This window comes from Perognathus longimembris, chromosome 1 (genome assembly GCF_023159225.1).
Source record: "Perognathus longimembris pacificus isolate PPM17 chromosome 1, ASM2315922v1, whole genome shotgun sequence".
In the NCBI taxonomy this organism is placed as follows: Eukaryota; Metazoa; Chordata; class Mammalia; order Rodentia; family Heteromyidae; genus Perognathus; species Perognathus longimembris.
The window spans coordinates 149,706,693-149,720,322 of record NC_063161.1 but is presented as its reverse complement, the minus strand read 5'-3'; positions in this window follow the sequence as shown (position 1 = coordinate 149,720,322).

Sequence of the window (13,630 nt, the reverse complement as noted above, 5' to 3'; positions counted from 1 at the left end):
ACTGTTTACTACCTTCAAATCATAGAAGTTTAGAGCTTCCCCTCATAAAACCAACTTGGAAATGTGCTATGCTTGTACATCAGGAACACATTAATTCACATCTCTCTGGTGATTTAAAAGTCTGTTTTTTTCTGGAAAAAAGTAAACAAAACTTCCTTTGTTCTAGAGTTTTACAACAACTTCAGTTGGAAGCAGTGAAGCATTAAGCAATAGTGACGGGAAGTGTTTCTCACTCATCTGGAGCACCAATTAGGAGCTCAAGATAAGAGAATTAGTGCTTAGTCAGGTTAAATCATCCTTATTAAATATATTACTTAGAGCACATTTCATCACCAACTGAAGTCTTGACTTTATTTTCTGCAAAATGGGGTATCTGGTTATGGCTGATATTTAGTAAATGTGTGGGAGGTACATTTTAGGAGTTAACCTTTTTATAAACAGTCTGTGTGTGTGTGTGTGTGTGTGTGTGTGTGTGTGTGTGAGAGAGAGAGAGAGAGAGAGAGAGAGAGAGAGAGAGAGAATGTCCTGGGGCTTTAACTCAGGGTCTAGGTGCTTTTCAGTTCAAGGCTAATACTCTATCACTTGAGCCACAGCTCTCCTTTTGAGATTTAAGTGGTTAATTTGAGGTAAGAGTCTCACAGACTCTCCTTTCCTGTCTGGCTTTGAACCACAGTCTTAACATCTTAACCTCTTGAGTAGCTAGTATTACAGGCATGAACCATCCAGCAATGGCAAGCATTTTCTTATTTCACCCTTATTTACAAAACATTTTATGACCATTTGCTGTTGCTGTTCAGTCCAAGGCACAATGACTATCTCTGTTATACAACTCTGTTGTACCAATATACTAGTTACAGGTCAGATTGGGGTGGGGTTGAGTCTAACTCCCTTTCCCTGGACACTTAGCTTCTTTATTCCACACTTAGCTTCTTTATTCCTCAGTTTCTAATGCACATAAATGTCGTACTAATTATACTTTATTTCTGTCACTGATATGTGGTAAAGGGATCACTCTATGCAAAGGGCCTTAGAAGTCCTAAGTAGATAATAACACCAAGGCAGACTGTTCTTATCAGTGTCCATCTCTCCTGCAAGACACTGAACTTTCAAGGTAAAGCCTATGCCTTTTCCCCTTTTGTCCTCAGGGTTTCCATGTCCTGCCACTCTAGTATATGGGTACCCTCTATAAGGATTGAATTTAAATTTATTTTCTATCTCAAAGGGTCTATCTACCTATTAAAGGCTACTGGAGAGGGAAAAATGTCTTGGGGTTGGTGCAAGAATATTTTCTTTTATGGTCCTGGGGCTTGAACTCAGGGCCTGGGTGCTGTCCCTGAGCTTCTTTGGCTCAAGGCTAGAACTCTACCACTTGAGCCATAATGCCACTTCTGGCTTTTTCTGAGTAGTTTATTGGAGATGAAGGCTCATGGGATTTCATGCCTGGGCTGGCTTTCAACCTTGATCCTTAGGTCTCAGTCTCCTGAGTAGCTAGGATTATATGTCTGAGCCACCAGTGCCTGGCCAAAAAGTCTTTCTTGGGGGAAACCAAATAGATAATAGTCATCCATTCATACAATTATTTATTTAGATATCACATACATCGTATATTAATTGAAGGTCTATGACTTGCTCGGTACTGTTCTGGGCACTGGGAATATAGTTCTAGTAAGCAGGAAAGATAAGGCTCTACCCCTTACTGAGTGTTACTGTGAACAAACAGACACAAATGAATATATATAGATCCATCCACCCTAGAATGTAAGAACTTAAAATGATGTTCATTCATTCAGTACACAGGTCTGTGCACTAACCACTCATTTCTGATTTAGGATATCTGTTGGGCACACTTGGGCCTTTCCTGTCAGCTGGTAGCTGAACATTGTAGGATATGAACTCTTTTGTCTGCCAGTTTGCGGGACATTGATAAAGGACAAGGCCAGTGAGCCTTGAGTTTCTTCTTCTCCAGCACGCTAACCTAATCTTCTTCACACAGTGATCACATGGTCTTGAAAGCATATGGAATGAGCAAGCCTATATGTACAAATATTCATGTCTCTGTATGAAGCGTGTTTGCTGTTGTCCTACTGTTGTGGCCAAATTCAGCATTACTGTGGCTAGCAGCACATAGGACCATAAGGAAGAGAAGAATCTGTGCCTGTGCCTCTCTACTCCATTCTACCTACTCTCTTGCTCTCTCAGGAATACTGGTGTCCTTTCCAGCTGATCAAACATTGGTAATTCCTCTGGCCCCAGGGATTTTGCTGAGGCTGTTCTTCTTGCTAGAAAGCTTTCCTCCTGTCCTCATGTAGTGAACCCTATTGATCATCCTCCAGTTCCAGAACTAATGTCACTCCCTTGACAGTCTCCTTTAAACTCTAACTGGATCAGGTCTTAGATCTGCACTTTTATAGTCCCTGATATTTTTCCCTCCAAATCAGATGTCCAGCTTGTAATTATGAATCTGGGTGGTGATTTGTTTGTCTTTCTCTTTTACTACCCTACTTTCCAAGAAGCCTAGGGAAGGATCCAACACACAGAGGTATGCACTTGGCTGCCCTTAAGTGACAAACGTTCAAGCACCTCCCACGTAGTCATCATCACCTCCTTCTCCCTCTCCTCTCTGCTTGTGTGGAATTTGTCAGCAAGAGAGCTGAGAATTTGTCCTGAATTTTAAACAACATTTGATTCCAAAATGGGGAGATTTAGCAGACAAAGCTCTTCCCTTCATCTTTTTTTTTTTTTTCTTTTTTTAAACTAGGGCTTAGATACTGCTCACTCTCTGGAGACTCTTCCACCCCCACCCTCCCCATAAAATGGGCGCTGTGAACTGCTCTCTCGGAAATCTTGTGAAAAGGGCAGGGTATTGGAATTTGAGACAAAGGGAAGAAAAATGAGCTGGCTTGAAAAGTCGGCCGGCATCATAATGAGAGAGATTATTCTGGGAAATGTAGGATTCTTCTGCAAAAGCCTTTGGTAAGAGGCAGTTTATAACCAGCCCCAGGCCAGACACACAGTCTGCTCATACACATAGACATTTCTTCCATGTGGCCAGAATTTTTGCACTGTCCATGGCTGCAAGAGTTAGGCCAAGCTGAGAAGGGAATGTTGGCATGGCTTGATGGCTTTTCTGATAAGACAAAGGGGCAAGTTAGCAAGGTCATGAGTGGAGAGGTTCATGTGCATCACTTAATAACACAAAATTCATGAGTGGGCCTGTAGCTTTGTTGTGCTCAGATGCTGGAATTCCTGAGTCCATCTCGTGAGGTGAAGAGGAGGTAGATCAATTTGGCTTACATTCTATGGAGTCAGTCTGGGGAATCTGTGCTCACATGTCTTTGCCAACCTCTGACCCACTGGCTGGTGTGCTCTTGGGCAAGTCATTCTCTTTAACTCAGTTTCTTCTCCTCTAGTAATATTTGTCATTTTAATCTTGACATTTGTTGAGTCCTTTCACAGTAAATATATGCCAGATACATGGGCTCCTGATGCTTTTATATTATTTTATATTTACATTTTCTATTGCATTATTTTATATTCCATGAATGTTATTTACTTTCATTTATAAATACTCCCAGAGAAGCCCCAAGATATTGCCTAAAGTCTCATAGTAAGCAAGTGGAAGCTCCAAGATTTCAAACCAAAATCATATCAGTAGGGAATACGGGGAGGGTGTTGAGTCCTCTTGTGAACTCATCCTCATTACTTGCTTCCTTTGCTAAATTCAAATAGTTCAATGGGGGCATGTGACTGGATTATTCTTATGATCTGATGGGTATTGCAGTAGAATACCATCACTAGTTTGCTAATATAAGAAAACAGAGGCTCACAAAGATGACTTCCTTTCAGATTTCATAGGACAGTCAGGATTGAAGCTTGTGTCTGTCTGTTTTACCCCAAGATCAATGCTGTAAAATCCATATACTGTGCTCTAAAATGAGAGATCTCAGGTTAGCCTTCTCCAGGAGGTTGTCCCATGAATGTTGAACTGAGTAGCCTTAAGAGTCTGGGTGAAGTAAGACTCCTCCAAAGATACAGTATTCTCCAGGCTTGAGCTAGAGGTAAGACAAGTGAGGTGAGACATTTGCCTTGGGAGTAAATATAATGAATACCCCCTCCCTGACCTCCCCAAAGGAGCCCTCATTAAATAAGTAGTATCTACTTCCATACATTTGAAAAACCAAAATTCATGCAGAAATTACCTGGATCGCTGAAGAGAGAATCAACTCTGCATTTGCATACGACAATTTCTCTTTCTCACCACTCTAATCCTGGCCCCTGCATACAGCAGTGGGAATCCTGGGGCGCTGAGACCTGATGGTATCCTACAATCTGACTGGGAGAAGTACGTGCACAGCAGAGTGGGCATTGTCTACAGGGGTCCAAGCAAAGATGAGGGGATGGCACAGGTCATGATTGGAGGGTGATGGCTAGGAACAGGAAGCCCTGGAGCTTCAAAATCAAATGATGCTCAGCTTATAACTTTATTTCTCTGGAAAAATAGATAAGTGGACAAAGATATCTACCCTAAAAAGTTCCCTGGATGGACAGGTAATTGTTCAATGCCCTTGGAAAGTCTAGTATTCTTAATGCTTTGTATCTTGGTAGAGATTTCAACACACTTAAGACTTGTAAAAAGGCCTAATATATTTCCCAGAAAAAGAAAGAAATGCTTCTGCTTGAAACCATGTAAAATTCACAGGCAAGTTCATGAAGTTCATGGATACCTTGACTCCTAGTCATGAAACCCCAATCACACATACTTAAGTAGCTTTGCTGATGTGGGAAGTGCACTGTACCCAGAAAGAGAAAACGATTCAGCAATTATAGCCCCAGCATGTCACTGTCTACTCAGAGTCTACTGCTTCAGCTGGCAAATTTGGGTGATGGTGGCTCTACCTGGTAAAAATATTGGGAGGTTCGAACAAGGCAAAGCTGATGAAAACTCTATGTAAACTACAAAGAACTTTCCTCTTACTTGCTGAATGTGAGTGTCAATTCTGCTATTCTTCAAAACATCTGGTCATAGTTTCCAATGTACTCAGATGAGATAGAGTGATAGTGCAGTTACAACCACAGGAAGGGGATACAAGAGGATCATCAACAATAGAAGCTACGGTTTCACATGGCATGTTGAAAGTAATTACAACAGTTATGTAACGCTCGTTTCCATAACATGGACTTCATTTCACTTAGCATCATCTTATGCATTCATAAGAGCATAGCTATTAGGCTTTCGTGATCCTCTGCTGTGACTAGCCTAAACCTGTGTATATACTGGTATTAGAACTAGGAAAGTGAAAGGGAATATCAAAATCAAGAGACAAACGATAAAAAGACAAACGACTACAAAAGCAATACTTGCAAAACCATTTGGTGTAAACCAACTGAACAACTCATGGTGGGAGAGGGAAAGGGGGAGAGGGAGGGGGAATGAGGGAGGAGGTTACAAACAGTACAAGAAATGTACCCAAGGCCTAACGTATGAAACTGTAACCTCTCTGTACATCACTTTGACAATAAATAAGAAAAAAATAACAAAAAAAAAAACCACCCAGAACATCTGGTCATAGAATCTACTGTCCTGGAGGGCAGGACAAACAGCCTTCTGTGGAGTGAGGGGCACTGGACTTGTGTGACTCAGAGTCCCAGACATTGGCCCTTGTCTGCCTGCTATTTCCTCCTTCACCAATCACCCCCAGATCCTTGGAGAGAACTCCTTCAGGCCCGCAGGCAGGCTCTTTTCTCCTTGAAGATTAGTCATAGAAGCAGATAAAGAGGGTTGAATGGCCAAGAAAGGCTGTAAATGAGATCTCATTAGTGCAGCCTGTGTGTCTCTGGTGGAAGGGGTGGGTAAACAGTTCACACTTATCTTGCTCTTCTGCATTTAACTGATTTCCATAATGAGCTTCATTGAACTGTGAGGCCCCAGAGGTGTCCCTGGGCTTTCTGCATGCACTGTGTTCTGTAAGTGTGATTTATGGAGAGGAAAAGGCAATGTGTTAACAAAGGAGGACAGCACCATCAATAGCATCGAATGGTGGGGCTGTACAATTGGGGTGGAATGGTTTTTCATCTTAAGATTCTAATCTGGGAGAAACTGAGGCATCTACAACCTTGGAAGACTTTGGTGGAAGAAGTGTGATTGTTGGAGTTTTGTCATGGCTCCTCTGAGGAGCAAGTAAAGGGAACTGAGTTGAAATCCATGTGAGAATTGGGTAGCTGAGGTTATGTCAGAGGATCTGACCATAGCAAGGACACTGTCAAGAATGTCTGAATATTTTTCAAGATCAACTGACATAAAGATGGCAGCATGTCATGAATCCTTCTGTATCAATAAAAAGTTAAGATGAAATATGAGACAGACTTAGAAATTAAAGACAAAGACCATTTATCCCAGGCATTTGCTATTCATCTACCTATGCAGTAATTCCTTCTTCCTACCCCTCTTTCTTCCTGCTTCCCTTATTCCCCTCCCTCTCATTCTCTTTCTCTCCCACTTTCCCTGTCTCCTTGCTTCTCTATTTTATCACATTGTTCTTTCACTCCACAAATATTTATTTAGAGCCTGTAATATCCCTGTACCATGCTCCACACCAAGGACAAGATGATGAGCCACCTAAGCTCTGAATCCTTGTCCTGTGGAATGCACAATCTGTTAAGACAGAAATTAAAAAAAATCATCAAATAAACAAAAATAAAATTGCCACTCTGAGAAGAGCTGTGAAAGAGAGATACTTGATAATATGAGAATCTCTGATAACATAGTTAAGGAATACTTCCCTGAAGAAGAAATGCTTGAATTTTGCCACCTTGAATTATTTAAGTAGAGAGAGAAGACACTTGTAGGAGGAGAGACCAACTTGAGAAAAGATGTTGACCCTGTCATCAGAGGAAGGATGGTCAGTGGATTGTTAGGCTACCCTAGCTTCATTACAGTAGCAGAGTCTTCCAACCTTAGCAGCTATGTATACTTAGTTTAGGCTCCAATGGCATTAGCAAAGAATAGCTTAAGTAAGGATCAAATTTTCCAGTTCTGGCAGCACGGATGCCTGTAGTTTTGCTATTTGCTGAGGATATTCTTTCTGGTGTGCAGATGGTTATCTTCTCCTATCTCCACATGACCTAGAGGAAATCATCTCTCTGGTGTTTCTCCTTGTAATCAGATTTATAAGGGCTCCAGGCTCATTATCTCATACCACCAACCATCATACCATCATACAAAAGTTAGGGGTTTTGGTATATGAATTTTCCAGGGAGACAAAAAGCATTTAGTCCAGAACAGTAATGATTATGTGTTTCTTACTCCGATTCCATGGCCCACCATTACTTAGCATGTGCCTTTTTCCATTCATTCCCTCTGAAGAATGCAAATTGGTTGGAGCCTCGTTCATCAAGGACTTTGCGGGTTGTTGTGAATGAAAAGCAGAGGTATGTGGTGTGTGTGGCTCTGATGCTTTCCTGGTTATGTGATGGAAAGTCAGCAAACATGTTAGGACAACCGATTCTTCAAGGCCTCCCTGCCTTGCAAAGGTTGAGATTGTTTATACAATACTGAGCATCCTTAATTTAAAAACCCTAAAGCCCCAAACTTTCAAAAATCTGAAACATTCTATGCCCTGACTTGTCACTACAAGTGGAAAATTCCACTCTGACTTCCTGTGCTGAGATGCAGTTAAAACTCAGATGCATTAAAAACACTGTGTAATTTTACCTCTATCTAGGCCATGTGGGTGAGATGTATAGAACACATAAATTAATTTCATGGTTAGACTTAGGTTCCATCCCCAAGATAGCTCATTACGTATATGCAAATATTCCATAGTCTGAAAACAATTTGAAATCCAAACCATTTCTAGTCCCAAGCATTTTAACTAAGGGATACTCAACCCGTACTGAGAGCAAAGGGCAGCTGTTGAAATTCGTAAACTCAGAGTTTTAATAAAGGGAAGACACTAGTGCTCTTATTTATAGATGATGATGTCGATATGGATAGTAGCTAGTTATTGAGTACCTACCCTGTACCACCTACTCATTTCTTTCTTCACAGTAACTATTATTTTACTGTTTTTCAGTATTATTTAGCAAGAATAAAGACTGAGACTTCTTAATGATCAAATGATTAAATGATTGATGCTCTTCCCAATTTGCCATGCTCATCTTGATCAAGTTGGTCAGAATCTGAGACCCATTAGAGGACGAACACAGCCAGTAGCAAGAGGAATGAAGACTTGTTCTTGCAGAACAGCCTCCAGGCCTGTTTTGGCAATTGTGGCATTGCTAGTCCTAGAAGACATGTTGTCCATGAACAGGATGGATGGATGCAAAGGAGGAAGAAAGGAAGGATGTCAGATGGATACAGGTGTAAGTAGGGAGCATTAGGGAAATTAGCAGATGGTAGATGTTGAGAAAAAAATAAACAGATCTGAGTGTTTGGAAAAGACCTAGCTTATTCTGAAGAGACCTACAATATGGAGTGTTTTTGTATGAGCTTGATATTTTTGCGTGTTCTTTTGTTTAAATTGTTAGTTGGAGAGGTCCAGAGGGTAAAAGCAGATCTATACTCACTAGGAAAGCCAGTTTCAGATAGTGTGTACTAGAGAGTTGCTGAATTATCAAATATTTTATATCATGAAAAAGCCAAATACAGGAGAGGAAGCTGGCGCTCTGTACTGGAAGGTCACATGAAGTGCGATTTTTCATGCAAATGAGTCAACAAACAAAGAGTTCATCAAGGGCTGCTGCCTGCATCATGAAGAGCCTTGTATCTCTCACATCTTATTTTAGTCTCTATTGATGGGCTTATTGTTCCATAACACCCTTTTGGAAACACACCTAGAAATCCTGTGCAATTTCTATCTCTGCAAAGAAAACAACACTAACCTGTATCATTGGTGTGAGCCTATTTTTGGCTCAGACTCTTGCTTTGTGAGAGGCATCCTTTATTCCTCTTGCCCTGGCTTACAGAGTGCTTGCTAGAAAAGCCAGAAACGTGTCTATGGTAAAACCAAAAAGGTTGAAGGTCAAAGAGAAATAAAATCAGATTTGACATTATTTTTTTTATTACCCGTTGTATTGGTCCATTTGCGTTGCTATGCTAAAACTCCTGAAAGTCGATACTTTATAAAATGAGGTTTTATTTGACTCATCAATCTGATGGCCAGAGGATTCAAACAGCTTGAAGTTCTTCAAGCCTTGTTGGATGGCATCAAAGTGGATGTGAGTATGAGGGGAAAATGGTAGTCACATGTTGAGTCAGGAAGCTAAAGCGATTCAGAGCTTGAGCTGATCCTTTTTTTTTTTTTTTGGTAATAATTCTGTATTGGGAACTAACTAAGGTCCCTTGAGAACTACATTGGTCCCTTTGGTTGACAATGTCTCCAATCATGTAGTTGCCTCTCATTAGGCCCTACCTCATCACAATTTCCCCCACCTGCCAAAAGCATCACACTGAGGACCAAACTTTTAGTGTATGAGTCTTGGGGGGACACACTTGATCAAATTATAGCCCCCACTTCTTCTATGTCTAGCCAAAACTTTACTCATGTCACTCAGCTGTGGATTTCTACATTTTACTGGGCCAGTACTACCCCAAATACAATGATCTTTTTCCTTCCTTCACTTTGTTTTTTTTTTTTCTTCACCCATTCATCAGTTATACATTTATGAACTATCCAGTGAGTGTTCATTAAGTTCACTGCAAACACTGGCACTTCCCAGAATTCTTCTGTGTTCTGTAGACAGAATGCATCATTTCAAAGATGTTTCCTGTTGTGAGTTTCCTTAGCCTAGGAATCTGCAGCATGGAGAGATATTCTGTCCACTGATGGTCAGGGCTCCCTCAACAGCCCTCTCCAGCCCTATATTCTTGTTAGGTTGTTCTCTATGGATCTATCGATGCTTTGCCATTTCTACCTCTGCGTCTTCACACCCACCCACTGATCAGATTACCACTGAATCTACCAGACCTTGTAGACCACAGTCAGTTCTTTCTATTTTTGTTTCTTAAGACCTTTTCTACCCACACCTGTCAAGCTTACCTTCCTGTGACCCCCCTAGAAGTGATTTCTACTTATTACTGTAGACTCAATTATTTGCACCTAGGGTGTTAGCCTGATTTATTAACTAGAAGGAAGCACTTTGAGGTTGCAAACTAGGCTCTAAACTCTTTTAATTTCATTCATTCATGGTGTAGTGAGTGTAAAGCACTTTGCTTTCACAGGTGGAGAATGAGGATAGTACTCCTCTGTTTTACTGATAGCTGGAAAGATATGAGGAAGGTATTAAACGCATCAAGAGGCTGGCTTTGTTTTTCAGGAAAGCCACAGTTAGTAATGTCTATGTCAAAACCTGTGAGGTGGCTGTTGATGAGTTGCTTAAAAGTACCAAGAACATAGTAGGTGTTTACTGAATGTCTACTGCACTGGAGTAAATCTGGGCACTTACTAGATGCCAGTTTCTTTGCAGGGCCAGCTTTTGTTCTTGTCATCAGGAAACCTATAGCCACCTTGGGGGTGACAATCCTGGCAGCAAGATTAAATGAGATATTGAACGGAAAGTGCTTAGCATGGGGTGTGCATCTATTAAGTGCTCAGTAAGTGGTGTTATAATCTACTGATGTGCATTTATTCCTCTATATCATTTAGTCTTAAAGCATATGTGAGAAAGTACGGCTTGGTTATAAGTAATAAATGGTTGCTCTTTAATCATATAACAGTATTGCGTTGGGGCTGATTTTGGAATGCAAAGATTGCTAATGCATGTCTGCAGGTCTGAGTTGTTAATGGATAGAAACAGTGTGAATAAGAGGACGGGCTGCTGAATCAACACTCAAGGCATCCTAGGCGTAGGGTTTTGATGGCAAAGTAATTGAGGGGAGTTGACAGCACAGTGCTTGTGGAGAGGAGGGTGTTGCCATGTGATGTTCTCAGATCTGAGACCATTCCTTTGTAAGGTTCTCTTTTTAAAGCTTCCTACAGTCAGAATGGACATCCTAAAGAGGGAAAACATCTAAGGATCCCTTACACTGAGGCACAGAGTCTGGGCTGAGAACACTGAAGTTGTTTGGAGCCATCCACAGCTTACCAGAAAACAGTGATGCCACAGACTGCCTTTCCACACAGTCATCTTGAGTTCTGAGCTCCATGTTTCTTATTTACAGAATGGGGACACACAAATGCATGTGCTCACACTGTTGCAGAGCTCAGTTGAAGGCTAGCAAAGTTTCAGGACCATTGCTCATAGTTCACTGCGAGGCCAAAGCACCAGTGTGGGTGTTGTCTTGTGCACGGGTCAGGACAATTATTGAGTCAATGTCAACTCTTCCACCATGCAATGCTTCCCACCGAGTGTCCCTAGGTGTGGGAAGAGAGGGAAGTGAAGGAAGGCCCTGATGGATGTAGACCTGAGTCACGATGCCCAGCTCCCCTCAATAAGCACAAGCAAGGATGAATAATGTACATTGTCAAAGTCATCAGGGATTTTCTAAGAGAAGGAGTCACTGCCAAGTCATTTTTCTTAGGAAAAATGCTAATCACCTTGGAAGCTGAATGAACCAGGGTGTCACACTGAATTGGGGAATTGCAGAGAAAGAGAGTTGAGAAGACTTACCTAAAACCCCACCAGATTGTTTTGTTACTAAGAACCATCTTGTCATTGATTTTAATTTTTCCATTGATCTTGGCAGCCAGACAAATTTAGGTTCTAATTCTCTTTTTATTGGGTTTTGAACTCTAGGCCTTGCACTTGTGTAGTTTGTTGGTTCATTTAGCACTCTACTTCTGGAGTCATTCCTCCAACCCAGATTTTTTTTTAAAGTCTGAATTTTGGAGTCTTTATTGAGACACTGGTGGTCTGCAGGCATCAGACCAGACTTTTGATGGCTAATTAGGAATGGAGTCTTTGGGACTTTCTACTCAGGCTGGCCTCAAACTATAACTCTCTAGATCTCAATATTGGAAGTAACTAAGATGCCAGGGGTTAGCCACTCAAACTAGGCTGTATTCTAATTCTTAAGAGCTGTGTATCTCAGTTTTTCTTCTATCAATGGCAATAGTGATGCTGCCTTCAAAGAGGTATTGGGGAGATCAATTGTGAAAAATGTATTTGCCAATAATATAGGGTTTGCAAGTACACATCTATTACTGAATATTATTATTCCCTCACTGCTAATCTGTACAATATTTTTGCAATAATATCCTAGATGTATTAATTAATTAAAAGGATAATTCTTGATTTGTGTGTATGTGTGTGGGTAGAGTTGTGCAAGTGCTAGGGCTTGAATACAGGACCTGGGTTCTTTCCTGAGCTTTCTTTCTCAAGGCTACCATTCTACCACTTGAGCCACAGTTTGACTGCTGACTAGTTTTTGGGGAAGTTCATTGATGATAAAAGTCTCACAGACAAGGGCTGGGAATATGGCCTAGTGGCAAGAGTGCTTGCCTCATATACATGAGGCCCTGGGTTCAATTCCCCAGCACCACATATATAGAAAACGGCCAGAAGTGGCGCTGTGGCTCAAGTGGCAGAGTGCTAAACTTGAGCAAAAAGAAGCCAGGGACAGTGCTCAGGCCCTGAGTCCAAGCCCCAGGACTGGCCAAAAAAAAAAAAAAAAAAAAGTCTCACAGACAGGCTTTGAACTATAATACTCAGAACTCAGCCTCCTGAGTAGCTAGGATTACAGGCATGAGCCACCAACACAACTTCTTTTTATTTTTATAGCTATTTATTAGGATCTACAATTTGCAAAACAGTAGGAGACACCGTCACAGTTGTAAAGCAGTGAATCTACTGGGTGGGAGGATGGGAACTGACTACTTATGGGCATAGTAAGTGGTAACTACCTCTGAGTGATGAAAGTATCTGAAGTGGACATTGGTGATGCTGTGACTACACTTAAAACCTCTGACTTGTGCATTTGGAAATGCCTAACATCAAATGCTATGTTATGTGTACTTTTTAAATCACAATTAAAAACAGAATAACAAGGCGCCAGTGACTCATCCTTATAATCCTAGCTACTCTGGAAACTGAATTCTGAGGACTGAAGTAGAAGCCAGACTGGGAAGGAAAATTTATGACTCTTTAGCAGCAATTTATCAGAAAAAAAAATCGAGTATTGGAGCTGTGACTCAAGTGGTATACTACCTGCTGTAGGCAAAAAATGCTAAGTGTGAGCTCCAAGTCTGAAGTTTGGTCCCAGTACTAGATAGATGGATGATAGATAGGTAGATAGATAGATAATAGATAGATAGATGATAGATAGATAGATGATAGATAGATAGGCAGATAGATATTTTAAAAGTTTAAAAATAAACAACCAAACAGTATAATGTCTCTCACAGGTTCCATGTTCTCAGGTTATTCATGAATTAAGAGAGAGACCGTTGGTCACCATTTAGAGGAAATAGTCAAGGGTCATGGGATTTCAGGAGAGAAAGAGGACATTATTTTGGTATCATGGCTCAGGGAGTTGAGACCAAGCCCTGTAGGTATGGGAAGGTGGGTGGATTGGCACTGCTCTGTGACTTCTAGCCTGGGTGATACCTCTTGGATGAGAAAGCTCAGGGTTGTTAGAGGAACTAGTAATTCTTTGGGAAGGCAACAGAGAAGAACCTGCTTCCCCAACTCCATC